This window comes from Miniopterus schreibersii (assembly GCF_964146895.1).
Source record: "Miniopterus schreibersii genome assembly, chromosome: 16".
NCBI lineage: Eukaryota > Metazoa > Chordata > Mammalia > Chiroptera > Miniopteridae > Miniopterus > Miniopterus schreibersii.
In genome coordinates this window covers 34,592,110-34,619,213 of record NC_138116.1, presented here as the reverse complement: position 1 = coordinate 34,619,213, position 27,104 = coordinate 34,592,110, and the positions used below count along the sequence as shown (strand labels likewise).

The window sequence follows — 27,104 nt, the reverse complement described above, 5'->3', positions numbered from 1 at the left end:
GGTCTATTTGCAGGATCCACTGTCATCTCTGAAATGTGGGCTTTTGTACACAGCACTCTTTGGCTAGCATCTGCTCCTGCCCACCCTTTCCCTACACCTCACCTTTCTGTATGGGTGCCACCCCTCCCCTCCCACCCAGGCTCCTATGAGACCTTGCCCTGTAGTCACGGCACCCCCACCCTGAATGGTTACTGCGTCCTGAGTTGTCTGTCTTCCCCACCAGGCTGCAAACACCATCAAGTCGGGGACCATGTTTGTTTTGCTCTGCACGATGCCCCCGCTGCCTGGCTGGAGTCGGGGACACAGCAGGTGTTTGATGCATGTAAGTGACTGAAGGGATGAATGAGCGATATTGAGGACAAAGCCAAGAGCAGAGGGACCTGTGCGGGTAATAGAGACCTTCCTCCTCGTGACCCCAAGTCATCTTTAATTGACACTCTGGACACACCCCGTGCAGGGAGCTCTCCAGGTGAAGGGGGTGTAGTGAGGAGCAGATTGTAGGGATCTTCTCAATTGTAACAATACCTTGTCCCCACTTCTCCACCGTGTCCATGGAGAGAGCATAGGAGACATTACCAGCAGAATCTAGGAACATCCCTGCCCATTAAAAGAGGAAATGAGCTCGACTGGCATAACTAGAGTCAGGAAGAGCTGAGAATTTCAGAGCTCAGCTTTGTTAAGACTGTCCCATCCCACCTGAGAAAGGCTGGGAATCGGCTGGGGCTCACCTGCAGGGGGTGGGCTAAAGAGAAGTGGGCAAACAGGCAAAAACCTGAGCTCTACTCTCATTCTTTCACGTGGGGCTGTGTGACTTGGGGCAAATTTCTTACCCTCTCTGAGCTTCCGTTTCATGTGACTTAATTGACAGGGCTGTTCTAAGGACTCATCTTTCATTACCGTGGGGCTCGTAAGGGGCAGGGCCCGAGCTTCTCTAGGTGGGATTGTCTACTGCTCAGCACACGGCCTTGCCCGTTAGCAACAGCCCTGAAAACGCGATTGTTGCATCGCAAAGCTCTTTGCAGACCTCCCAGATTCTAGACGTTTAAAATCCTTCACGAGTGAGGCACTTGAGCTGGGCCCTGAAATCCACTCTGTCCTCACTAACTGGACAATTGCATGTCACTGGTGTGTGTTATTACTTCCTCTGCTACAATGCGTGTCACTTTAAAAGAAAATTAGGACTGTCAAGCACCATTACGCAGTGAACCCAGCAAAGGAGCAGCCAAAAGCAGCGCGTCAAGCTTACATCCCAGCAGAGGTAGCAATGGAGATGACATCCGGTCATCACTGATGTGACAAGGACAGCCCCACACAGAGGTTTCCCCTCTCAGGGGAGTCTCTCCCCCCAGGTCCCTGCAGCTGAGGGGAGGGTGTGACACAGCTCTCTGGCTTGAGGAGCAGAAGCCACCTCTGAAAGTGCTCTGAGCCCCCCCACCTGCCCCGTACACAGAAACCTGTGGGTATGAGAGACTGAAGGACAGACTGGCACCACAATGGGAACGTCTCCTTCTGGTCCCTGCGATGCCATGGCCCCATCATGGAACCCTGAAGACGCAGGTCCCTTTTCGATAGGAGGAAGCAGCCTTGGAAAGAGCCCAGGCTGGAATGAGGTGAGTCTGGTCCCAAGGCCGTGTCCTTTCCATACACCCTGCTGCTTACCTGCCTTCCCGGGTCTGTGAAACACGGCTGGGGGACGGCCAGCAGGGAGGGCCACTGGGGCTCTTGCTCACGTTGGGGGAGGCCAGCCTGGGACTCCCGTGGGGTTGGCCAGCCACTCAGACCCTGTCTGGAACTCCTCACTGTGTGGGCTGGTTACTGGAAGGGGCCGCCACCCTTCCCTTGGCCTGAACAGACAGGACCCAGGCAGTCTTGCAGTGCTGGCCTAGGTGCCTCATCCTCAAGGGGCCTGCTGAGTGGCTGCGAGTCCTGTAGCCCCCACACTGCTTCCCAGGCTGGCCCTGCCGTCCTCTGCTCTTCCTCCTGCCCCCTCCTCCCCTCAGACAGCACATGGAACTGGGAGAAACCAGGGCCAGCCTCACATGTGACGGAATACACGCTGAGCTGTGACAATCCTGTCTGCCTCGCAAAGAGAGGTTTTATGTAGCTTTTGGCATTTACAAATCCTCTGTGAAAAGGTCACCCTGTTCTTGGAATCTTTTATTAATGCTGAAGACTGGCCCCGGAAATGTCATGTCTTTTTACCATGATATTTACTCAAAAAAGTATGACTAAGCATCTGAAATTCTAGCAGCAGCTGGACCCGAACTGGGCTGGGAAGTCTTCAGGGGACAAGTGGATGCTGGTCTCCCTGGAGCTGTCGGGGCTCCACCTCCCCACAAGAGCCACATACCCTGGGCATTCTCCCTGTCATTTTAGCTCTTTATCTTCTCCAAGGTGAAGACCCGCATGTTAGAGCTGGAAGGGATCTTGGAATCAACACCCTCATTTTACAGATGTGGAGACTGAGGCCCAGAGAGGGGAAGGTACCTGCAGTGACCCCCAGCAAGTAGGGGGCAAAGTGGAGTCCTGACTCCTAAGTCAGCCCTCTTTCTCCCAAGCTGTCATCTGGTCTCACTCAAATGCTGAACCTGGGGAGAGGAAAGAATCTTTCCTTAGGTTCAAGGTTCCAGTTTCTGCACTGAGGGTCCAAGGCAGCATGGTGTCAAGTGAGGCATGGGCATGGGCGACCCTACCCAGTGCCCTCGCCTGCCTCCCCTTCCATCAGCCTTCCTCCTCCAGGTACATATGCAGGGAGGCCGTCCCTCAAAGTCCTCCCTGTTTCCCTTCCAGATGGTCCTGGGGGGAGGGGGGTTGGGACAACAAGGGGTTAAATTCTGCCCTACTTTCTCTGTCAAGTCAAGCTGTCATAACTAAATCGACTGGGTGGTTTAAACAACAGAAATGTATTTTCTCATGGTTCTGGAGACGGAAAGTCCAAGATCTGGGTGCCAGGCACGCTTGAGTCCCGGTGAGGGCATTCTCCCTGGCCTGCCGCCCGCCACCTCCTCACTGTGTCCTCACTTGGCCTCTGTGCATGCATGTGGGGTGGGTGTCTCTTTCTATAAAGGCACTAAGGCCATCATGGGGGGCCCCACCCTCATGACCTCATCTAACCATAGTTACAGCCTGAAGGAACCATCTCCAAATACCACCACTTTGGGGATTAGGGCTTTAATGTATGAATCTGGGGGCATCACAAACATTCAGCCCATAGCACCTACCACATCGCAGGGTTTTTTTGAGGGTCTTGGATTGAAGACACACCAGTATCTCTGTGAAATTCATGTGTAATCTGTAGATTGTGTACATGTTTGCATTTTTATTGTTTTACCTTTGAGAGGACACCAGGGAGAAAGGAGAACACAACTCAGCCTGCTCAGCTTATCAGGAGAGCCTGGTTACATCTTGAGAGAAGAGTGAGCCCCCAGCAAGGAGACCCTGGACAGGGAAAGACAGAAGACATTTGCTCTTTGCTTCCCACCATCTATTTCCCTTCAGATGATGAGACCAAGGTGGGGGCCAACCACCACGTCCCGTTCCCCTGGTCCCAGTCAGTGGTTCAGGAGAGGGAGCTTGAGCCCTGGATGTCTAATCAGTGTTCCAAGGACTTTTTGGGCGACTCACCTTTTCTGATGGCTTTGAACCTGGAAGGGTATAACCTTAAGAGCTGCCGTTACAGCCACTTGTGGCCATGAGGGAGTATTTGGCTCTGCGCACTCATAGAGATGGGGCAAGAATGCACATTCTTTATGCATCTTAGTCTCCACGAGGGCAGGGGTTTTGTTCACGTGCTAAGGACATTGACTGGAACACAAGTGTATTAATAAGTAATTAGTACAGAATAATATATTTTTGAGTTCCTGTATCCAGCCATGCCTGCAGCCAGCTTTGTTTCTGAACTTTAGTTATATAAGCTTGTACATTCCTTCTTTTACCTAAAACATCGTGAGTCAGATTGTTTGATCACTTGCAACCTAAAGAGTTTTGAGGGCATGAAGTTAAAGGCAAGGGCCTGGCGAGTGAGGTGGGAGCATGGGTGGGGATGAGGGGTTGCTCATAGGGCCTTGCAAAGCCCAAGGCAAGAGTCTTGGGAAGGTATTAGACCTTGCTTCTCTCCAAGTCCTGCTATTGACTGGTGCATCCTTGGCTCTCCAGACCCAGCCTGGGATTCGGGGGGGGGGGGGGGTCTCTGTGCTTAAGGGGTTGCAGCAGAGCCACTGGCACAGGAAATCAACCCCTGCCATGGACATGCCCCTCGGCTACCCACACCCTGGGTGACAGTGTGATCGGTCAGCTCAGCTCACCACTGGGACAGCTCAGGATGCAGGTCAGGCTGTTTTAGGAGTGAGGGTTCTTTTCCTATAACTCTTCAATTGGGTTACCCTCCCATCTTGTGGCCCTTGCCAATAATAAAATAATAATAACAAAAAAAAATCATGCCTACCCTTTTTTATTGAGTCTTGCTGTGGACTGGTGACTCTGAAGTAGGTATTATTATTACTGTTCCTAGAAAACATGAGGAAATGGAGATGCAGAGAAAGCAGCATCCTGGGGGTTCAGATAAGAATGGCAGGACTGGACCTGGAACATAGGCCCATCTGAGTATTGCACCCCAGTTTCTAATTACTGCATTGACTGCCACTTGACAGAGAGAACATTGGGGGTCTTGTGTGTGTGTGTGTGCACGTGTGTGCACCCCTCCAAGCTCTAACTTTGGCACAGGCATATTGGGTAGGGCACCCAATGGTAGCTTTGATGTTCCCCCAAGGGAGGCATTGGTATGGTTGGGGTTCCCCCCCCTGCTGGCAAGAGGCCAGCCCCACCTGCAGCTTGTGTCAGCTGGGTGGGGAGGGAGGTCCTGGTGGTATGCAGAGCTGAAAACCATGCAGGAGAGTGGTTTTGAGCAGGAATCCATGTGCCATGCCTGCCAAAGGGGCCCTGGAGCCTGGGCTACACGTGCCACAGATTCCCTGTGTTTGTAGATTACTCCAGGAAAGCTCGGGGATGTGGGACCAGCACCCTCCTGGACTCCCTGTGTCTGCTTTCCCTGTTCCTTCCAGTAAGTGCTGATGGGGCTGGAATGAAGCTCGGCTTCATCTCCCGAGGCAGCAAGGTTGGGCTTGAGCTCCTTATGCTGTGGCCGTCCCACTGATGGGGTGAACTGCATCCCTTCCCCATCAGGAAAGAAATGAGATTCAGGGCCATCTGGGTGACTCAGAGGCACAGTCAGCTAAGAACTGGCTCTGTGATGTGAAAATAGGTCCGGGAAGCCGTAAATGCTGCTGTGGTGTGAGGCCAGGTCGTTATTTCACAAGTAGGATCAGTCGCATTAATAGGAGGAACACATACGTCTCTTGTAAACCACAATGTGGGGTCTTCAGAAGAAAATCAATTCTTTGCTTGGAAGGTGAGTTTGTCCTTAAATAGTCAGGAGAAAGTGGCGTGGTTGGTGGGAGAGCCTGAAGTGGACTGAAGCCCCTCCAGCCCCAGGCCAGGGGTCCCAGTTCTCCTGGGCAGGGTGGGGGAAGTCCTGGGACGTCTGGCCGAGGGTGGAGGGGCAGAGGGCAGGACTCAAGGCAAGACTGCAGCACTGCCCAGAGAGATGCTGGCAGCCTCGGAGGAAGGGTGTGGGCACACTGAGGGCTGGGGTGCCGGGCTTAAAGGTGGGCGGCTGGGGCTGCAGGTGGAAGAGGCAGGGGGTTGGTGAGCCAGAGAAGAGCAATGACGGAGGGTCCCTTTCTCTCCTCCCCATGACTTAGGGGGACGAGATGCCTAGATCAGCAGTTCTCACACATCAGCAGGCAGGAGAATGACCTGGAGGCGTGTGGAGCTGTGGCTCTGGGGGTGGGGCCTGCCTGGAGGCTCTGACTCAGTATCGTGGGGCAGAGCCTGAGGCCTGGCTTTGCTAAGGCGGCCCTGGCGTTGCTGCTGCTGCTTGTGAGAGGAGATCACACGGAGACCTGCTGCTCAGGTGCGGCCCTGCGCTGCTGAACCCCTGGGAGACTCGAGTCAGAGCTGCACACACCTTCCTCAGGCGCAGGGCCGGTTTATCCTGAGCAGGTGGATGGAGAGTACAGATGGGGTGTGGGTGGAACCCCCAGATTATGGACCAGGCACCTCGTGGTACCCTTGGGGTGACAGGCCAGGAGCACCTCCCTAGCCCGAGAGAACATCAGGCCGCTTCTCCCACTCTCCCAGGTGGCAAGCAACACCCCTTTCTAGGATGCAAAGAAGGGGCCCTACCACGACGGTTACCCAAGAACGCCTGCACCAAGGCCTGAGGCTTGGGGGTGTCAGAGTCGGGAGCAACCTGGCTACAGGACCTCCTTGTTCCAGGGCTTGGTATCAAAGCTCGAGTTCAAGTCCTGGCTCACCTAGCTCTGGGACCCGGGAGGCATTTAGCCGAAGGAGCCCTGGTCTTCTCATCTATACAATGGGAATAAAAAAAATGCCTGTTCTGCCACCCACTGGACTGTTCTGGGAGGATGGGGCAATGGGCGGGGAACTATAAGTTGTATACACATATAAATTCTAATGATGGTTTTAACTTTGAAAGGAAACCAAGGGATACGGAGAAGTGGAGGAATTGGGAAGAGTCACTGCTTTCTGGGGTTGGGTTTTGGTTTCCTCTCTTTTCCTACTTCTGTTCAGAGACCTCGGATCAAGGAAATGAAATATGTGAAGCTAAAGTCTAAATGTCAGCTGCCACACCAACCTCAGCTACTTATTTGGAATATTTTTCAGCTTTATTGAGGTGTATCTGATAAATGAAAACTATTTCTTTACTTCTACAACATCATGTTTTGATATACGTATATATTCTGAAATGTTTACCATAATCAAGCTAATTAGCATATCTGTCACCTCACATGGTTATCATTATTTTTTAGTAAAAACAATGAACTCTCCTAACAAATTTCAAGAATACAGTACAGTATTGTTAACCACGGTGACTATGCTACATGTTAGATCTCCAGAAACAATGCGTCCTGCGTATCTGAAACTTTGCACCCCTTAACCAACATCTCCCCGTTTCCATCACTACTTAGCCCCAGGTGACCACCATTCTACTCCCTGCCTCGAAGAGTTGAACTTTTTAAGGTTCTACACATGAGATCATACATTTGTCTTTCTGTGTTTAGCTTATTTCACTTAACATAATCCTCTGGGTTCATCTATGTTGTCACAAATGATGAGACTTCTTTCTTTTTAAAGGCTGAGTAATTTTCCATTCTGTATATATCTCACCTTTTCTTTATGAGTTCATCTGTTGGTGGACACAGGTTATTTTCATATCTTGGCTGTTGTGAACATGGGAGGGCAGACATCTCCTGAGGTACTGATTTTATTTCCTTTGGATATATACCTAGAACAGGGATTGCTGGATCATAAGGTAGTCCTATTTTTAAGTTTTTGAGAAACCTTCATGGGGAGATACTGAAAGCACCAGGAACAAGACAGGGATGCCCACTTTCACCACACTTATTCCACATAGTTCTGAAGTCTGAGCCAAAACAATCAGACAAAAAGAAGATATAAAAAGCATTGTAATAGGAAAGGCAAAAGTAAAACTGTCATTATTTGCAGATGACATGATACTGTACACAGAGAACCCTAAAGAGTCCACCAAAAAACTACTGGAACTGATAACTGAATCCAGTAAAGTAGCAGGATACAAAATAAATATCTGGGAATCAGTTGCATTTTTATACACCAATAATGAACTATCAGGAAGGCAAATGAAAAACATTCCTTTTCATAATTGCATCAAAAAAATAACAAAATACATAGAAATAAATTTAAGCAAGGAGGGAAAAGATCTGTGCTCAGAAAATCATAAGACACTGAAGAGAGAAATTGAAGCAGTGACAAAAAAATAAAAATAAAATGGAAGCAGACACCATGTTGTTGGACAGGAAGAATTCACAATGTTAAACGTCCATACTACCCAATGCAGTCTCTAGATTCAATGCAATTCCCATCAAAATACCAAGGGTGTATTTCACAGAACTAGAACAAATAATCCAAAATTTTACATGGATCAGCCAAAGACCCCAAATAGTCACAGCAACCTGGAAAAAGAGGAACAGAGCTGGAGGAAACACAGTAGCTGATACGAACCGATACGACAAGGCCATAGCAGTCACAGCAGGGGACTGGCATAAAACAGAATATAGATCCGGGGGACAGAACAGAGAGCCCAGAAACAACCCACTTAGATAGTCCATTAATACGGGACAGAGGAAGCAGGGGCCTCCAGCGGGGTGAAGGCTGTTACATCAGTGACGCTGGGAAATGTGACAGACGCGTATGAATGAGTGACAGCAGCCACCTTCCCGCCCCACATAGGAGAAAAACTCGAAATGGGCCAAACAATTAAATGTAAGACTTGGTACCATAAAAATCCCAGAAGAAAACACAGGCAATAAATTCTTGGGCATTTCTCTTAGTAATATTTTTTCTGCTATATCTTCTCGGGCAAGGGAAACAAAGGAAAAAAATAAACAAATGGGACTACATCTAACTAAACAGTCTTTGCACAGCAAAGGAAACCACCAATGAAATGAAAGGCAAACCACTGAATGGGAGAAGATATTCCCCAATGATACTCACATCTGATAAGGGGTTAACATCCAAATTATATACAGAACTCACACAACTCAATAGCAAAAACACACACAAGAAATCCAATTTAAAAATGGGCAAAGGACCTAAATAGGCACTTCTCTAAGAGGACATACCGATGGCCAATAGACATAGGAAAAGATGCTCAATGTCACTAATGATGAGAGATGCAAATTAAAACCACAATGAGGTACCACCTCACCCCTGCCAGAATGGCTCCATCAGCAAATCATCAAACAAGTGCTGGTGAGGGTGTGGAGAGAAGGGAGCCCCCGGGCACTGCTGGTGGGAATGCGGACTGCGGCAGCCACTGTGGAAAACAGTGTGGAGTTTCCTCAAAAAATTAAAAATGGAACTGCCTTATGACCCAGCAATTCCACTTCTGGGTATATATTCAAAAAACCCAAAGCACCAACCAGAAGGAATATATGCACCCCTGTGTCCACTGCAGCATTATTGACAATAGCCAAGCTATGGAAGCAGCCCCAGGGCCCATCAATAGACCAGTGGGTAAAAAAGCTGGGGTACATACATGCAATGGAATATTACTCAGCCATAAAAAGAATGAAATCTTACCATTTTCAAAACTGAGTAAAATAAGTCAGTCAGAGAAAGATAAATACCACAGAATTTCACTTATAAGTGGAATCTAAAGAACAATATAAATGAACAAATGAACAGAAACAGGCTCATCTGAATGGAGAACAGACTAATGGTTGCTGGAGGGGAGAGGGTGGGGGACTGAGTGAAAAGTTCAGATTGATTGTACAGTACAGATTGGCAGGCACAAAACAGTCACGGGGGTGTAAGGTACAGCACAGGGAATATAGTCAATAATATTGAAATCACAGTGCATGGTGCCAGGTGGGTACTGGAAACATCAGGGGAGTCACTATGTAAAGGGCAAGGCTGCTTGGCCACTGCACTGCACACCTGAAACTAATACAAAATAATATTGAATGTAAACTGTAATTGAAAATGTTTTTTAAAATAAAAAACAATTTGAAAAAAATTGTAGGTATCTCTGTGTGTTTGTGTAAGTATATATGACATAAATGTGAGCTGAATGGTGTACAGAAAAAATAAAATGACAAAGTCAGTGTGGCTCTAACAACTCAGCTGATCTGTGGTGGATGGACCTGCTTATCTGTTCACTCAGCAACTGAGCCCTGAGCACGCAGACTGGGTTGGCGCCGAAAAACCAACAGGGCCCTGCCCTCTAGGAGCTCACAGTCCACAGGGACGGTGGACACAACCCTGAAAACAAAAACATGGGAAAGGAAAAAGCAATTCTATGTGGAAGCAGAGCAGGTGCTACGAGGAGGGCTGGGGGCTCCGGGTGAGGGGCTGAAAGGCTGCACTGAGGTGGCATTTGCATTCCCAGCAGCAGGACCAGAGGAGCCAGCCCTGCACACACTCAGGGGCAGTTAGCCTGGCAGAAGGCACAGCTGTGCAGGCGCTGGAGGCAGAGGGTGTCTGGACAGGGAGGGGGTCAGAAAGGAGCTCAGTGTGGCTGGAGGGAGCTGGGAGGAGGTAAGGGAGGGAGGGAGGAAGGGCAGGGCCACGGCCTGGTGCAGGAGGAGTGATCTAGGGCTGTGTGGCAGCGTTGCCCACAGTAGAGACTTAACCAACACACACATTAGCTCACGGGTTCTGTCGCGAGGGACCCAGCCTGGCTCAGCTGGTGCTGCTGCTGGGGTCTCTCACTGAGGCCTCAGCCGAGGCGGGATCTGCGTCACTCAGGGCCTGACCTCCTGAAGGGCCTTTGGGATTCAGTTTGGGTTGAAGGCCTGACTTCCTCTCTGTCTGTTGGTCCCGTTCAGTGCTAGGCCACGTGGATCTCTCCAGACAGCAACTCATAGCACAGAGGCTTATTCCTAGAGTGAGAGACAGAGAGAGAGAGACAGAGACAGAGGGAGAGACAGAGACAGAGGGAGAGACAGAGAACACAGGTCAGGTGAGCAAGCGCGTAGGCACTGCCTTTTCATAACCAAATCATGGAAGTGATGTTGGATCACTTGGTTGTCTTCTGTGGAGTCACTAGTGATGTCCACATTTAAGGGGAGGGGACACATTCACACCACATCAGGAAGGTGAAGACCACGGGGAGTCACTGAGGAGAGAAGCCGGTGACCTGAGAGGTCCTCGCCTTGCCCAGAATCACAGACTGGTCAGAATGCAGAGCCTGAGATAAACCCAGCCATCTGTCCTCAAAGCTGGGGTCCTGGCTGCACCCAGGTTTTCTCAGGGGCTCTGGAAAGGCCATGCTGGTGGAATCATGAAGGTGGCATGGGACATGGAGATGGCATGGGGCAGACAGTGAGCATTCGGCAGCCTCGATGGGAATTGGGCCAATATCTGTCTGAAAGGGAGCCCAGATCTGGAACCACGGAGGTGCAGCTCTGTCCACAGCCCACCAGGGTGCAGGGAGCCGGGGGCCCTGCATGCTGAGCTCACACCAATGCAGTTCTGAATCGCACCCTCATTGGGTGACTGGGAAACAGGCCCCCAGACAGGCAGGGACGGCCAGGGTACATGACATTCACGGTCCAGAGTTCAGGAAAGTTCAGACCTTCCAGGCCAAGGCCCCGAGCTCTCCCACAGAGCTGGTTTAGAAATTAGAAACCCCGACATATCGGGAAGCTCCTGCCTGCTCCTCCCTGTGCGGGGGCTGCTTTGTTCTGGATCCAGAAGGAGAGCACTGACTCTCCAGATGTGCGTGAGCACACACGCTAACACGCCAGATGTAATGACCTTGGGGGGGACTGGAAAAAAGGCCGACACAGAGGAACTGATAACAGGAAGAAAAAAGAGGTTGGAGGCACTGCCTCCCCGTGCCAGCCTCCCCCAGCTCTAGAGCAGTCACCCCGCAGGCCCCTGAGAGCCCTAAGCGGCACCTGCTGAACAATCCCCTGCAGGCGGGAGGCAGACAGGCCCTGGGGGCCCAGTGACTGATCCAGGACCCAGAAGAAGGAGGAATGAGTGTGAGTCTGAGCCCAGGGCTCCCTCCTCAACTCTGGGGCCCTGGCTGCACCCAGACCTTCCAGGGGGCTGTGGGGAGGGGTGTGCAGGTGTCACTGGCACTGGGCACAGTATGGTTTTCCATGGAGAAGGGGGGTGAGCAGTCGGTGGCCCCCAGGACTGTCTGTAGAGCTGGTATTAGATGAGGGGACCCAGGGAAGTTGACCCAGGAAGTGAGGTCACTTCCCAGTAGAACTTGGAACCCCCGTTACCAGGCACCCTATTTGTAGCAACAGCCCAACCGCCACCTCACTTGGAGAGACGTTGGAGAGTGTGAAATGTTCCCTTGCCGTCTTCCCAGGGATCGGGGCTCCTGCCTCAGGAGACCCCGCAGAGACAGTTCTTCTAGTGTCTGCCGACGCTGGTTCACCCTCAGCCCCGACGTCGCTGCCGTTTTCCAGAAGATCGCCGGAGGTAACACAGGGCAGCCTGGGTGGGACCGATCCAGGCCGGGAGCCTCTGGGAGCCATCCCTGTGCAGCCCACATACCCGCTGGGGCAGGGACAGGTTGCTGGGCGCTGGATAACCCAGAGGGCCTGTCACGGTCACACCCCAGGACGGGGCAGCAGGTGGGAGGGGCTTCCCAAGGGCCTCTGATCTGTGCCAGTGGGAATCTTAGGCCCTCAGGCTGTCACTCCTTTGCCTTTCCAGGGGAGGTCTGAGCAGATCGCGGTGTGTGTGTGTGTGTGTGTGTGTGTGTGTCTTGGGAGTGGAGGGTCTCAGGGGTCTGGAACCAGCAAAAACAGGGCTCTGAGGCTTTCTGCCTGGTGACTGGGAACTGTCTCTTCAGAGCTCCACACAGGACAAACAACAGGAGCTGACAGATGGCGACCTCAGCTCCATCCCCCTGCAGGAGGCCCAGGTGCCCCCTACGTCCACAGGAGCGCAGCACAGGCTCAGGGTGAGTGCAGGTGCCGAGTTCACCCAAGCTCCAGGGCCCCCTGCAGTCACAGGGGCCCGGGTTCCAGAAGCCGCCCTGCTACTCCCCTGAGATCCCTCCTAGAGTCCAATTTCCAAAGGAATCTGGGCCCCTGTCTCCTCCCAGCAACCCACTCCCATGGTCTAGCCTCTTTCAGACCAGATGCAAAGTTACTGCCCACAAATTTTTAGGAATATCAGAAGAGAGACTTTTGTACCATTTCACTTCATGCTCAGTCAAGAGTATTTTTGCATTTTTCTACAGACTTTCCCTTCTAATGCCCATTCCCAAGTGTCCATGTTGGCCTGACAACCCTCCCACACCTCCCAGTCTCACACATCATCGTGATTAGTAGGGATGCTTTCCCCTAAAGGACATGCGGCTCATAGTACCAAGTCTCTTGCTTTGCCATTTGCTGCCCCAAGGACCACATCCTCATGGCCCCTCCAGTGAGGAGCTGGGGCCTCCCTGGGCTGTACAACACACCAGGCGGGGGACCAGTTATCACAGCGGGCGATCCACCTCTTCACTGCTGTGGGCCCTGGAAGCGATCCCCTTCTGTTGGCATTTCAACGATGCTGCCCTGAACATCCCACATGCCCTAATATCCTGACCGCTCTGGCCCCAGGAGAGGCCTCTGTGTTCTCATCTTAGAATGGGATGTTTTGTCAGAAACCCCAGGGGGACACTGTTAATACAGGGAGGAGCTGTCCATCCTCTGCTAAGAAAATGATCTAAGATACTAATGTTTCATCATTCCTCACCTCCAATCCTACTTTTCCTGCTGAGAACCTTTTCTCTTATCAACTTAAGAAACATTCAAACCTGTGAAGAATTTTGTGAGTTTGAGTCAAACTGTTGACAATTGCCCGGAAAAAAAATCTCAAGGGGTTGAGATAGTGCTCAGGAGAATGGCAGCTGTGCACCTTCTTTATACATGACAGTCCAAAGACATGCATGCAGGTCCCAGGAAACCCACGGGTGATGGATTAGGGAGGCTGGAGAAAGCAAAGCGGAGAAACCTGTGGGGTTGGATGAATGTGAAATGATAGACACGCACTTCTTTTACGTCGGTGGATATAGGATAGTTAACAGTCAGCAATTAACAGCATAACAAAGAGGGGATTTGTGGTCTCTGCAGAGCAGTGCCTGTGCTTTGAGGGATCTCGAAAAAGGAAAATTACTTTGACATTCCAAAGATACGTTATTGTAGATGCAAAAAGACAACAGACAGGCTCAGTTAAGGTAAAGATTGACCTTTGTCAGGGAAGATGCTGGCCTAGGACATGACTACTCCCCACAGACTGCTTTTAGTTGAAAAGTTTTCATTTCAGACCATCTTTTATGGTTACTTTAGTTCTCCGAGTTTGCAAGGACGCCACGCAGGCCTTCCCTGAGCTAGTCAGGTCAGCATGCGGCCCCTTTTCGACCACACTCTCCTGCCATCACTTTTGTCCCATTCCTTGCTACCAATCACTGAGTACTTGGGGGTTCCATCTGAGCTGCAGCCCCCAACCCACCCGGCTGTTCATGAGCTGCCTCTGACTGCATGTCCCTCCTCTGTCCCACCACAGGGGGAGAAACCATCAACCCCAACTAGGAAAAGAACCTGTATGGTGCCTTTGGCTGCAGCTTTGTCACCCCCTGTTGGCTTGGCTGCTGTACCTGTGGTGCTCAACACACAGGTGCCCTTGAACCCGTTCCATCCCCGGGAGGTGGACTTCTCCAGCCCCACCTGTGTGCCCAGGTTGTGCACCCTGACCTTAACAAAGCTGGTGGTCTTTGGGGGGCTGGAGGAGCTCATCTCTGCGGTGATCACCATGAAGGTAGGTGCAGGGCTCCAAGAGCATCCTGAGGTCCCACGAGATTGTGCTGCCCCCCAGTGGACAAGTGGAGACCGACCTGGAGCTGACCTCGTTGCAATACCCCCACTAACTTCTTCAAGAGAGAAGGCAACAAGCTACAGATCCTACTGCAGCGGAAGAAGCACTATAAGAACCAGATCATCCTGGGCTGCAGGTATCTGGGCTACAAGACTCTGGCCGAGGGCACCGTCCACATGGCCCAGGCGATGCAGCGCCCTCCCCAGGGCGGCCAGGTGCTGAGCCCCTGCAGCAGCCCCAAGGAGGCCTCCCCCAAGGTGGCCGAGCTCTGGATCTACCCCCTGTCCAGCCCGCCCAGCGACCACGAGGACAGCTCCAGGCAGGCGGGCCCCCAGGCCAAGCCTACCGACAGGTACTCCGAGGGGGAGTCTGAGAGCTTCTCCTCTGAGCAGGAAGCCAGCGATGCTGCCAGGCAGGGGCAAGGCCTGGACCAGGATGACTTCCATGGGGGGGAGCCACAGAAGGAGCAGAGGTTGAAAGTGAGAACATCCATGACCAGCCAACAAAAATTTCTGGCGAGGCCGCGCAGGGTCCAAGTGTCAGAGGAGGTCCTGGACTCGGAGCAAGACCCTGTGGAGCACATTCCTAAGGTAAAGGAGGACCTTCTGTATGATACACTGGAGAACCCCAGTGACAGTGGCCCAGACATGGAGGATGATGACCATGACAGCATCCTCAGCACCCTCAAAGCCAAGCTCGGGCCATACTTCAAAGGCCTGTCACACTCCAGCTTGCAGACAGACATGGGGAGCATCCACAGTGCCGGAGGCAGGAGGAGCCTCAAAGTCTGGCGGTCATGCCGGAGAAAACGAGGGCCCCGGGCAGCAAAGAGTGAAGGGACAGGGTCTCTGACTCGGTGGCCCACAGCCTGAGGACAGCCTGGAGGTAGAGACCTCTGCCCTGGATGTGTTCACCAAGAAGTTGCCGCCCAGTGGGTGCATCACCAAGACCGAGACACTTGTCTTCCCCTCCAGCAGGTCGAAGGGGACGCAGGCTGGAGGCCAGGGCCTGAGCACGTCCCTGAAGGAGCAGCAGCCGATGTGGCCCCAGAACAAGCAGCCCCACATCCGGGACCAGAAGCGCCGCTCGGCCCCACCGAGCCAGCTGCTGTTCCCCAGGAAGACCGTGTCCGACCAGCCGACCCTCATCCGCATCTCGACGCCCAGCTGCCCGAGGGCATCATCGTCAACACCCCCGTGTGGCAGGGGAGTTCCCATGGGTGTCCTGCAGCGGCTCCCCGGCCCGTGCTGTGCCCCTGCTCGCGGGTCCCGTCCAGGAGCCTCCAGCACCGTCGTCTCCGGGTACAGAGAGGCTGCAGCTGCAATTCCCAGCCCCCCGCCTGTGAAGATCGTGGTGGGGGGCCCAGCACCACTTCAGCCAGGTGCTGAGGCTCTCTGTGGAGCAGCTGTCCCACAAGACGCCCCACTGGCTGGGCTACATGTGCTCCTGGTCATCCCTCTGGGTTCCCACCCCGTGGCCAGGTCCCCGGGCTCCGTGGATCAGCTCTAGAGTCACCCCTTACAAGACCGGGCCTGGGGCACCCGCTCCACAAGCTGGAGGTCCTGAGCGCCTGCAGGACCCGGGGGACATCCTATCGAGAATCACACAGTAAATCGCGGTGGCCAACTGTGCCCTCCAGCTGCCCATTGTGGAGGCCACGCTCACCTACAAGCAGAAGAGCCCCAACAAGGAGTCCCCACAGAAGTTCATTCCCTTCCAGGGGTGGTAAATGTTGGAAGAGTGGACACATCCTCGGCCGTGACAGGAGACTCAGATGGTGGGGGCCCCTCGGGCTCCAGCATGATTTCACCCGCCCAGCTGTCCAAGGAGGCCTCAGCCACCCACCCTCCTCCGGGTCAGTGAGTCTGGGCTTGTCCCCGCCAGGCAGGGCTTTCCCGCCAAGCTGAAGGGGTGCAGGTGGATTACTGGACGGCGCCCGGCCCACAGACAGGAAGGGAGACGCCGACAAGAAAGACCTGCCCGCTGCCAAAAACACGCTCAAGTGCACCTTCCAGGCCCTGCAGGCCAACAGGCTGCCCAGCAGTGGTGAGGCCACAGCCACACCCACCATGTCCATGACAGTGGTCACCAAGGTAAAGAAGAAAGTGATGTTTTTGCCCAAGAAAACCAAGGACAAGGGCGTGGAGGCCAAAAGCCAGAGCGTGGAGGGCATCAGCCACCTGGTCTGCATGGTCAAGCACCCGCAGGACGTGCTGTCCCTTCGCGGTGACGGTGTGGAGTCAGAAGGCGTGAGGTCCTTCCAGCTGGCAGCCCAGTGGTCCTCCCGCCTCAAGCACTTCCCCATCTGCATCTTCGGACCCTCCAAGTCCACCTTCTAGCCCTGCCCCTGGCCCTGCCCTGGCCAGGCGCTGGAGGGACCAGCTGCTTTTCTCCTAACATTTCAGTTCACTACAGAGACAGGCTCTGGAAACAAAGAGAAACCATCTTCAGTGAGAATCTGCTCACAACCTGGAAACTAACGGGGTGGCCCCCACTGGGAGCCCCCAAGTGCTCTGCTTATTAACCCGACCTCTTTGGCAAGTGGGATACCAGGCGGGCAGTGCTGAGCTGGGGAATCAGGGAAGGTGTGTTTTGGACTCATGACCCTGACCCCCAGCGAAAAGGGTTCTCGCCTCTGGGACCTGCCCTTTCTAGAAGCCAGGACTCTGCTTCCTGGGGGAGCCAGCTCTGGTGTGTGCCCAGGCTCAGAACTGGGCGACCAGAGGCCAAGGTCTGGCCTCCCACTGAGGGCATCCTGAGCAGAACACGGAGGTGGGTCAGCCCAGCCCTGGGCCCAGTGTCCAACCAGCCAAGTGGCCCCAGCAGCACCCACTCGTGGTTCCCAACAAACTCTAGCCTCACCGGAGAAGAGAAAGGACCTGTATGGTATAGCCCACCCAGGCACGCTGGCTGGACAAACTCGTCGAATACCTGGACCCCACCTTCCTGATCCGGACCCTACCTTCATCCCCACCTCTCTGTGTTATCACAGAACATTTGCTACCACCCTGCAGGTGTGGGACCAGCTATTTACAGGTGAGCACCCTGCTCCTCCACAGCACAGTGGTTTCGGCCTCCTGCTTGCTGCGAGTCTTCAGGTCTCTGCATCTCTCTGAGGGTTTGTTCCTCTGACTTGGGGTGAACCCCTCACAGGGTGATTGTAGGCCCCGGGTGGTCCTCCCTGGAGGTGCTCTCTGGGTCCTGGACTGTGGGGTCTGCTAGAGGGGCTGTAGCTGTGCTAATTGCTCATTTTCTGTCCCTCATGTTGAAGCCTCTGCCTCACTTGTGATTTTCCTTGGCCTTGGGCTAAGCTCTCTCCTCATGTGATAAAGAGACTGGAGATTCCATTCGGGTCCCTGTCCTGGGTGAAGCCAGAGCAGAAACCCCAGGGGTGACCAGGGCCCTGTACAGGGGGTGTGAGGAGCACCCTGCTTGCTGATCTGGTGGAACCTCCACAGTGGCAGCTTGGCTGGGGCTCCCCACCCTGTGGGTGTTGAGTGTCAGTGGGAGGAGAAGAACCACACAGGACAGCTAGTGAATTAGGCAGCGGGTGAGCCACTTGCTTCAGCTCCTGTGAGGCCTGTGGTCCCAGGTCCTGGGCGCAGCGTGTGTCAGCTGCCACGGCAGAGAGGGCTTCCCCTCCCCACTAATAGCAGTTTTCAAAATTTTTGTGTTTATCTTACATATACTTAGAATTTTACTGTATTTTTTCTTATACTATTGAGTCAAATAAAATGTATTTTACATAAAATGTAATAAAATACTATTAAAAATAAATGGAATCTAAATAATATAAAATTTAACTCTATGATCCTTCAAAGTGTAAATTCCAACATCATTAAGTACAGTCACAATTTTTGGAGACATCACATCACATCACATCATCACATCACATCACATCACATCACATCACATCACATCACATCACATCACATCACATCACATCATCACATCACATCACATCACATCACATCACATCACATCACATCACATCACATCAAGCACTCTAGTTTCAGAGCATTTTCATCCAGAGAAACCCAGGCCTGGTCGTCAGTCACTGCCCATCTTCCCCACTCAGTCCCTGACAGTCCCTGATCCCTATGTGTCTCCAGGGACTTACCTACTGTGGATTTTCATGGGAGTGAAATCCTAGCATATGCAGCCTTTCGTGTCTGCCTGTGTAATGGATGAGATGAGAAGACTGACTGTGACTGTGAATCAGTAGCACTTGTTGTGCCTTTCCAGTTTTAGCGGACATGTGCAGAGCAGCAAACATTTTTTTTGCTTTGTTTTGTTAATTCTCACCTGAGGATATTTTTTGCATGGATTTTTTTTTTTTTTTTTTAGAGAGAGTAGAAGGGAGGGAGGGGGAGAGAGAGAGAGAGAAACATTGATGTGAGAGGGACAGATTGATTGGTTGCCTCCCACATGTGCTGAGACTGGCCAGAGATTGAACCTGCAGCCCAGGTATGTGTCCTTGACCAGGAATCCAACCTGTGACCCTTTGGTCTGAGGGCTCATGTTCTAACCACTCAGCAACACCGGCCAGGGCAATTAGAACATTATTAAGTGCATTTTATTGCAGGTCTTCCAAATAATGGGAGCTTCATGGACATTATTTCAACTTTGAAGGTAGGCATTCTTGTTGCCACTTTGGAGATTAGGAAACTGAGGCCCACAGATGTTCAGTTACTTTACTAGGGTCACAATGCAGTAAGTGGCAGATCCTTGCCTGTCACTGTGGCCCTCTGTTTCTCATAAGGACCATGAAACTACACCGTACCTTGTGCAGTGTCTAACAACCGTAAGGGACTGTCATCACACTATGTCTCCATCAATTTTTAGTGCTCAGAGTAATTTTCTTGAGCTTTTTATTTTACTAGTTGAACAAATATCCAACCTCTTGTGCATATTGACAGCAGCAGCGTTGCCTAAGTAAGTGGCCCCTGAAGCCTCCTGCAGGGCTGACAGCAGATCCTCAGCCCCCAGTGACCACAAGCAGCTCAGGGACAAAGGAAAGGGGGTTTTCCGAGCCTTCTCAATTTTATTTCCATTAGCCTATTGCCTGAGAAAATTCCAAGCTTGTTTCCCCCCCAGCTCGAAGCCACTTTGTTTCGCTGGCATAATTTCTTACAATAACATTAACATATCATTGGAGCTCATTACCTTTGGTGTAATAGTTCCCCATTGAACTGTGTCAGACTAATTATGTCAGTTCCTTTTCATTCCAGTCTAGTGCCTCTCCAGAGAGTCGCAGCGCAGCACCGCTAGCAATGATTAAACGGCTGCCTGACGCTCTGCTGGGCGCCCAAACCGAACGGGAGAAGTCCTTGCTGAAGATGGGGCTTGGAGCAGCCCTTGTACTTGATGCAATTTGGTGTTTTAAAAGCCATTCCTGGGCAGTCATTTCCAGAGGACGATGGAGGGCTGGTAGTGTTTCTTAGGGGTGGGGGAAGGGAACAGCAAATCAGGGAAGGAAATCGCTGGGCAAGGTGAGGGGAGGTGGGCAGGGGCAGAGAGGCGACCCAGGTGCTTTCATCCGCCTGGTGAACCCTCAGTTCTGATCCGAGCCAAGCTTTGCCACTCAGGCGGCAGGGGTCGGTGTCAGGGCGAGGCCAGGGTAATGAATCAGGACAAGCCAACATCAAATGCTTAGAGCTCTGTTGCCAGTGTCAGATGAAGGAGCCCGGGGAAGATGAATGAAAATGAAGTCATTCTCACCTTCCTGTAGTCTCATGCAGGGCTCCTTGCTCAGGCTGACATCGAACACACCTTTGTCTTTTCGCATGAAGGGGAGGAAGGAAATCTTGTGCTTTAACAAGAACGTCGCCAGAAGGTTGGTGCTCCCCATCTCCTAAGGATGCTAACTGGCTCCGAGAACCCATTCTTTTTTTTTTATGTATATATATCTTTATTGATTTCAGAGAGAGGAAAGGAGAAGGAGAGAGAGAGAGAGAAACATCAATGATGAGAGAGTCATTGATCGAGCCTGCAACCCGGGCATGTGCCCTGACTGGGAATCGAACCCCGATCACCTGGATCCTAGGTCGATGCTCAACTGCTGAGCCATGCCCAGCTGGGCAGAGAACCCGTTCTTGATGGTGATTAATGATCCTCATAATTATCACCAGCATCCGCTGAGTGACTACTCTGTACCAGGCATTGTGTTAAGGATTTCACATCTGTGGGCTCATTTAATTTGTAAATTCTTACCTATCAGGTAAGAATCTGGATGCAGGAAGAGTCATTTGCTTAGGGTTGCTCACTTGAACCCCCATATCCGACTCCGAAATCAGTTTGCAGAGCTGTCTTCCCTCTTCATTCAGGCAACCACTGTGATTAGGGCCTGCCTGTCCTCTAGCCTTGACCTGTGACCCTCACACATATTTTGAGCCTCATAGGCAGTCTTGACCTTCTTGGGGCCAAGAGCTCAATGGTTGGTTTCAGTTTAGGGTGATCCATTCCATGACTGGGCAAAGGCAGAGGGCTCTGAGAACAACTTAATTCACTCACAAGGATTTATCTGAGTGCCTGTATGGGCCAAATACTTCCCCAATCAGTCATTCATATCTACTCAAGAGGAATGAAAACATACATCCACAAAAAGACTTGTATGTAAATGTTCACAGCGGTGTAATTTATAGTGGCCAAACACATGGAAATAGCCCAAATGTCCGTCAACTGGTGCATGCTATAACCTGCATGAATCTCAAACATACTTTGCTAAGTGAAAGAAGCCAGGCAGGAAAACCCCACGTATTGTATGATACCATTTACACGAAATGTTCCGAACAGGCAAATGTATGGCGCTAGAAAGTGGATTAGTGGTCTCTTAGGGCTGGAAGGGAGGGTGAGGGAAGGTGGGAGGGACTGCTAGTGCACACAACATCTCTCTCTAGAGCGATGGAAATGCTCTGATGCTAGATTGTGGTGATGGCTGCCCAACTCTGTTAAGTAAACTAATAACCAGTGAAGCACACTTTTAGATAGGATAATTTTATGGTATGTAAATTATACCTACATATAGCTTAAAAAAGAAAGAAAAACACCTGAAGCTCTGAACAAGGTGAGCTGGACGGTTCTTCCAGTCCTCACTTACTGAGGCTGCCAGGGGACCAGCCCCCCCATCCCCCCAGCTGGCCTGTTTTCTTCTCCTAACCTGATCTGAGCGAGAGCATTTTGCAGAGCTTCAGCCTCTGGGGGCAAAGTCCAACTTCGTGTTCATCATCAAAGGCACGAAATATGGGTCAACAGGAAATGTTTTTTCCCCCCTAAGGAGTGAGGTCAAGGATCAGGTGTCAGGCCCGCAAGTTATCAAGGAAGTCGGGAGGGGCCAAGGCACACCAGCTGCCCCGTGGCTTGGGGCTGGGAAGGCGCCCCTGTTCAGAACCTGCGTGGATCAAGCAGGTGAGAGCAGGTGAGGGCTGAGCTGGGATAGGAGCTTTTGTAAACCTGGGGCAGTGAAAGTTGCTCCTTGGTGAGGTGGGGGTGTGTGTGTGTGATGCTGAAGGCAGGTTGGGTCTGGGGCTGCTCAGGGTGGGTTGAGGCAGAGCAGCAGCCTGGGGGTGGGGTGGAGGGGTGGGGTTGTCAGAAGACCAAAGAGGGGAGAGACACTGATTTTACCTAAGTTGGTTGAGAAAGTCTTTCTAGCCTATTTTTTCCCCCTGGAGGAATTATTCTTCCGCCACCGCCCACCCCCTGAAAACTTTTAATGCCACTATTTCTTATAGAAAGTTGTACAGACTATTAGTGCACAGTAGTGTAGAGCTTCATGGATGTTCAGACAGTTCATGCAGCTGTAGTCCCTCAGGCTGCCATAGCAAAACACCACCGAGAGGGTGGCTTCAACGACAGATACTGTTTTCTCATAGCTCTGGAGGCTGGAAGGCTGAGAGCACAGTGCCAGCATGGTCAGGCTCTGGTGGGGTCCGTCCTCCTCCTGGCTTGTGGATGGCTGCCTTTTCCCTGTGTCCTTACATGGCAGGAGAGAGACAGGGAGATAGCTCCCCCTGGCCCTTTAAAACAAACTTTATTAAATTTATTGGGGTGACATTGGTTAATAAGATGATATAAGTTTCAAGTAGAATGCATCATCTGTATATTGCATTGTGTGTTCACCACCCAAAGTCAAGTCTCCTTCCATCACCACGTATTTGAATCCCTTTGCCCTCTTTGATTTTCTCCCACCCCCTTTCCCTCTGGTGACCACTGCACTTTTGTCTATGTCTGTGAGTTTTTTGTTTGTTTGTTTGTCTTCTTTGCTATTTGTTGCTTTCAGTGTTATAGCCCACGTACAAGTGAAATCATACATGGCTCTTGATGTTTTCCACCTGACTTATTTTGCTTCGGATGATACTCTCCAAGTCGGTTCATGTTGTTGCAAATCGCAGTATTTCTTCTTTTCTTATGGCTGAGTAGTAGTCCTTTGTATATATGTACCAGATCTTTTTTATTCAATCAAGCATCCATTGAAGGACATTTAGTTGTTTCCATGTCTTGGCCACCGTAAATAATGCAGCAATAAATATCAAGGTACATATATCTGTACAAATAAATCTTCCCAAATTTTTTGGTAGTTACCCAGAAGAAAGATTGCGGGGTCCTGTGGTAGCTCTATTCTTAACTTTTTGAGGGAGCTTCAGACTGCTTTCCGTGGTGGCTGTGCCAATTTACACTCCCCCCAGCAGTGAACGAGGGCTCCCTTTTCCCCACAGCCTCTCCAGCGCTTGTGAGTACTTGTCTTGTTGGTAATGGCCACTCTAACGGGTGTGAGGTGTGGTTTGGATTTGCATTTTCCTTAGAGCTGGTGAAGCTGAGCATCTTTTCATATCTCTGTTGGCCATTTGTACATCTTCTCGGGAGAAGTGTCCAGGTCCTCTGCCCACTTTTTAATTGGATTGTTTGTATTTTGTTGTTGTTGAGTTGTAGGAGTTCTTCATATATTTTGGATATTAGCCCCTTATTAGAGGTGTTGTTTGCAAATATTTTCTCCCATTTGGTTGGCTGCCTTTTTGTTTTGTTGATAGTTTCTTTTGCTGTGCAGAAGCTTTTTAGTTTGGTGCAGTCCCATTCATTCATTTTTGCCTTTACTTCCCTTGCCTTTGAGGTCAAATTCATAAAATCCTCTGTGAGACCAAGGACCATAAGTTTAGTACCTATGTTTTCTTCTATGCATTTTATTGTTTCAGGTCTTGTATTCAGGCCTTTGATCCATTATGAGTTAATAATAGCGGTCTTGTTTCATTCTATTGCATGTGGTTTTCCAATTTTCCCAGCACCATTTGTTGAAGAGCCAGCCACCTCTTCTTATGAGGGTACTAAGCCCATTATTTTTCCATTTTATGAAGATACTCAGAGTGGCGGGTTTTGCTGTTGTCCCCATTTTACAGATGGGGGAAAACTCAAGCTCAGGGACTTGCCCAAAGTTGCTTAACTAGAAAGTTGTAGACCCAGGACTGATGCTGAATGTGTCTGGCTTCTGGGCCTGTTGATTGCATGGTTTCAGTCTGGATGGTCTAGGTTAAGCTGCACTAACAACGACGACACCCAAATCTTTGGTTTATGGAAAGAAAAGCTTTTTTTTTTGCTCATACTATGCATTCATCATGGGTAAATGGTGATGCTGTTCCTCTCTCTTCACTCTTTGACTCCAGGCTGACAGAGCGGCCAGAGACTGCAGCTGGCTCTCTGGAGGGTCTTGCACCAACAATTAAATGTTCCAACCCAGGAGTGACATTTATGACTTTTCAACTCAATTCTGGCCCAAACTTGTTGGCCAGAATTTGTCATGTGGCCCCAAATAAGTATAATGGGGACAGGATGTTCATGCTACATGGGCCCAGAAGATAGACAGGGGAAATATTATTGAGCAGCATTAAATGTCCATCACACCATCACACAATGAGTGAGTGCATGAGTGATGAATGAATGAATGAATGAATGAATGAATGAATCCTTACCTGAGTTTGGCAGCTATTGATGGGCCCAGGAAAGAACAACGTAGACTTGAAACTAGCCCAGCATCATGGCAATTGGGCTCTTCAGGTCCTCATAATGGATTTCAAAATTGTCGCAATGTGCCAGTGTTCTTTCCCCCCCATCGTTTACAGCCCCCCATGCCTACATGTTCTCTCTTTCACCAAATCTCTTTGCCATTTACTGAGAGCCGCAGACCCACCCTGCCCTCACAGGCCCCGTTCTGGGGTGATTGATGACTCCGGACACACACAGATGGACACAGAAAGAAATTTCTACTTCTTCCATGAGCCTTGGGCAGCTGTGGAGAAGGCAATTTTTCATGGGAGTGTTAGCTCCGAGTCTTTCTCGGGCTCCCGAGCATAACTATGTCCAGACAGGCTCTGTGAGATGAAAAATAAAGCGTTGTTTTTATGGTGCCATGAAAAGCCGTCTTTTTCCTCCTAAAAAAAATAAACTTATTTATTTCCATGTGTGTATGGGTTTGCAGTAAGTGTGGAAGGATTAAGCCTTTGGAACTGTCGATTTATATCCATGAGTAATGGGAAGTCTTTGTCTAGTTGAGGAGAGAGGCTTCCAAATCAGAAAAGAAAGGCAGGCCCCTTTCCTCACTCACTTAGCAGCTCATTCCTTACATATTTACGGAGACCTTAGTGTCTGCTAGACGGGGGTCAGGGGCTGGGGGCGCAGAGCCCTGCAAGAGGGCACAGAGCCTGCCCTCGCTGGGTTTGCAAGCCCCAGGTAAGAGCGGAGTGCCAAGGGTATGGGGACACCCAGCAGCAGTGGCGGGGGGGCTTCCTTGAGGAGGGCGGAGAAAGGCGAAGCCGGCAGAAGGAATGGCATCCGGAGAGGGGAGGACGTGGGCGAAGGGGTGGTGCAGGCGGGCAGTGTGGTGGATCGGTGCCTGGGCTCTGGGTTCCAATCCCAGCCTTGCCTGTCCTTGTTGTGCGACCACGTGTAAAGTGGAGAGAAAGGCTGCAACTGCCTCCCTGTGGTGTGTGCGGATTTAATGTGCGGGTGCAGGTAAGGAGCCCAGAGTGGTGCCCCATGTGCCGGACAGGCTCAGGAGCATGACCTGTTATGACCAGGACACTGAGGCTTGAGGAGAGACAGGAAGAGGGGCTGGGAAAGGTAAGCAAGGGCCTGTCTGTCAGGGTGAGGAGCTGATGCTCTGACCCCCACTTGCGGGATTTGGAGGTGCCGAGTCATGTGTGGGTTTCCAGAAAGGGAGCCTGACTGGGTGGTGCCGAGAGAGACCCTCCCCTCAGGGCACAGTGGTCTGCTGGAAACCCAGGGCTGATGGGATGGTCCCATAGGGTCAGCTTCAGGAGGTGTGGCCAGAGTCCTGGGGTCTCCAAGGGAAAGACCAGCAGAGGAGGGTGTATGGTGGTCTCTGAAGAACTAGAAACAGAGCCCACCTGCTGGGTGTCCAGCGGAGGTGAAGAGGGTAGTTGAGGCCTCATGGGATGGGGTAGGGGCCCCCGTGGGCTCTGGAGTAGTAAGGCTGGCTTGAACCCAGGGCCCAGCTGAAAGCTGTGCGGCCCTGGTAAGCCCTGGTAAACTCTGTGAGAGGGAGGTGATGACACCCATCCCTCAGGGGCTTTATGAGTTCAATGATGTATTAAGGAGACTATCGGGCGCAGCCCAGGAAGAGAGATGATTAAACAAAGTTTGACAATCGAGTGAGGTAAGGGCAAGACAGGAGAAATTCAAAGGTCTCTGGGAACATGGAGGAGGGTTGCCTAACCCAGCAAAAATCAGGGCAGACTTCTCGGAAGAAGGGGACTTTACACTGAGATTCACAGGGTGGCTAGATGTTGGTAGCCAGATGGCAAGGAGCAGGAAGAGTGCTCCAGGTCAGGAACCAGCAGGGGTAAAGGCCTGGAGGTAAGAGATGGCCCCGTATGGCCTAGAGACTGCAGGGTGTTCGGGGTGGCGGGAACACGGAGTGCACAGGTGAGAGTGTGGAGGGACAAGGGGAGAGTGAGTGACTCTGAGAAGAGAAGTGGCTCTGGGCAGTCCCGAGGAGGCCAGTTGGGAGGGATGAGTCCTTCTAGAGTCAGAAGATCCAGCTTCAAAGCTGCACTGGGTCGTACCTTAGCTGTATACCTGAGTCTATTTCTTTCCCTCTAAAGTGAGGTTTCATGTGACAAAGAGATAAAATGTATTCATTCATTCATTCATTCATTCATTCATTCATTCATTCATTCATACCAATCTTTACTGAGTGACCGCTGTGTGCCAGATGGTATTCTAATACTGGAGATTATTCCAGAGTGTAAGGAAGTTAAGTCTCTGCCCTGGTGGAGCTCACTTGTTCGTGGAGGACACAGATATAAGTGCTATGAAGGAAAATCAAGCAGGGTGAGGGCTAAAGAGTTGCAGGGTGCGGTGGGGTGTGGGGCTGTATTGGATAATCAGGGAAGGCTTCTCAGAGGAGGTGACATTTGAACGAATGACACGAGGGAAGGAGCTGTGCAGGATCAGGGGAAGTAATCATTAAGATGCTCCTTCTGTAGGTGCACTAAGTGCCAGGCAATGTTGTAAAGGCTTTGCCTGTGTTTGCTTAATTCTCACTACACCCCGAGAGGTGAACACTATTATCATCGCACCCCATTTACAGATGGCTGAACTGAGGCACAGGGTTAAGTGACTGGCTCAGGTCCCAGGATTGGAACCCA

At 51.3% G+C, this 27,104-nt stretch overlaps 1 pseudogene across 1 annotated transcript in view; it reads left to right on the top strand.

The window, feature by feature from the left end:
• The window catches only part of LOC308568838 (phosphofurin acidic cluster sorting protein 2-like), a 69,591-nt pseudogene extending 52,804 nt beyond the window's left edge, over positions 1-16,787 (top strand). Inside the window, exons 2-6 of the transcript in view lie at positions 11,948-12,060; positions 12,437-12,547; positions 14,140-14,391; positions 14,483-15,644; positions 15,725-16,787. The product of the transcript in view is annotated as a phosphofurin acidic cluster sorting protein 2-like (transcript). The remainder of the gene's footprint in view (positions 1-11,947; positions 12,061-12,436; positions 12,548-14,139; positions 14,392-14,482; positions 15,645-15,724) is intronic.
• Positions 16,788-27,104: the final 10,317 nt, after the last annotated feature.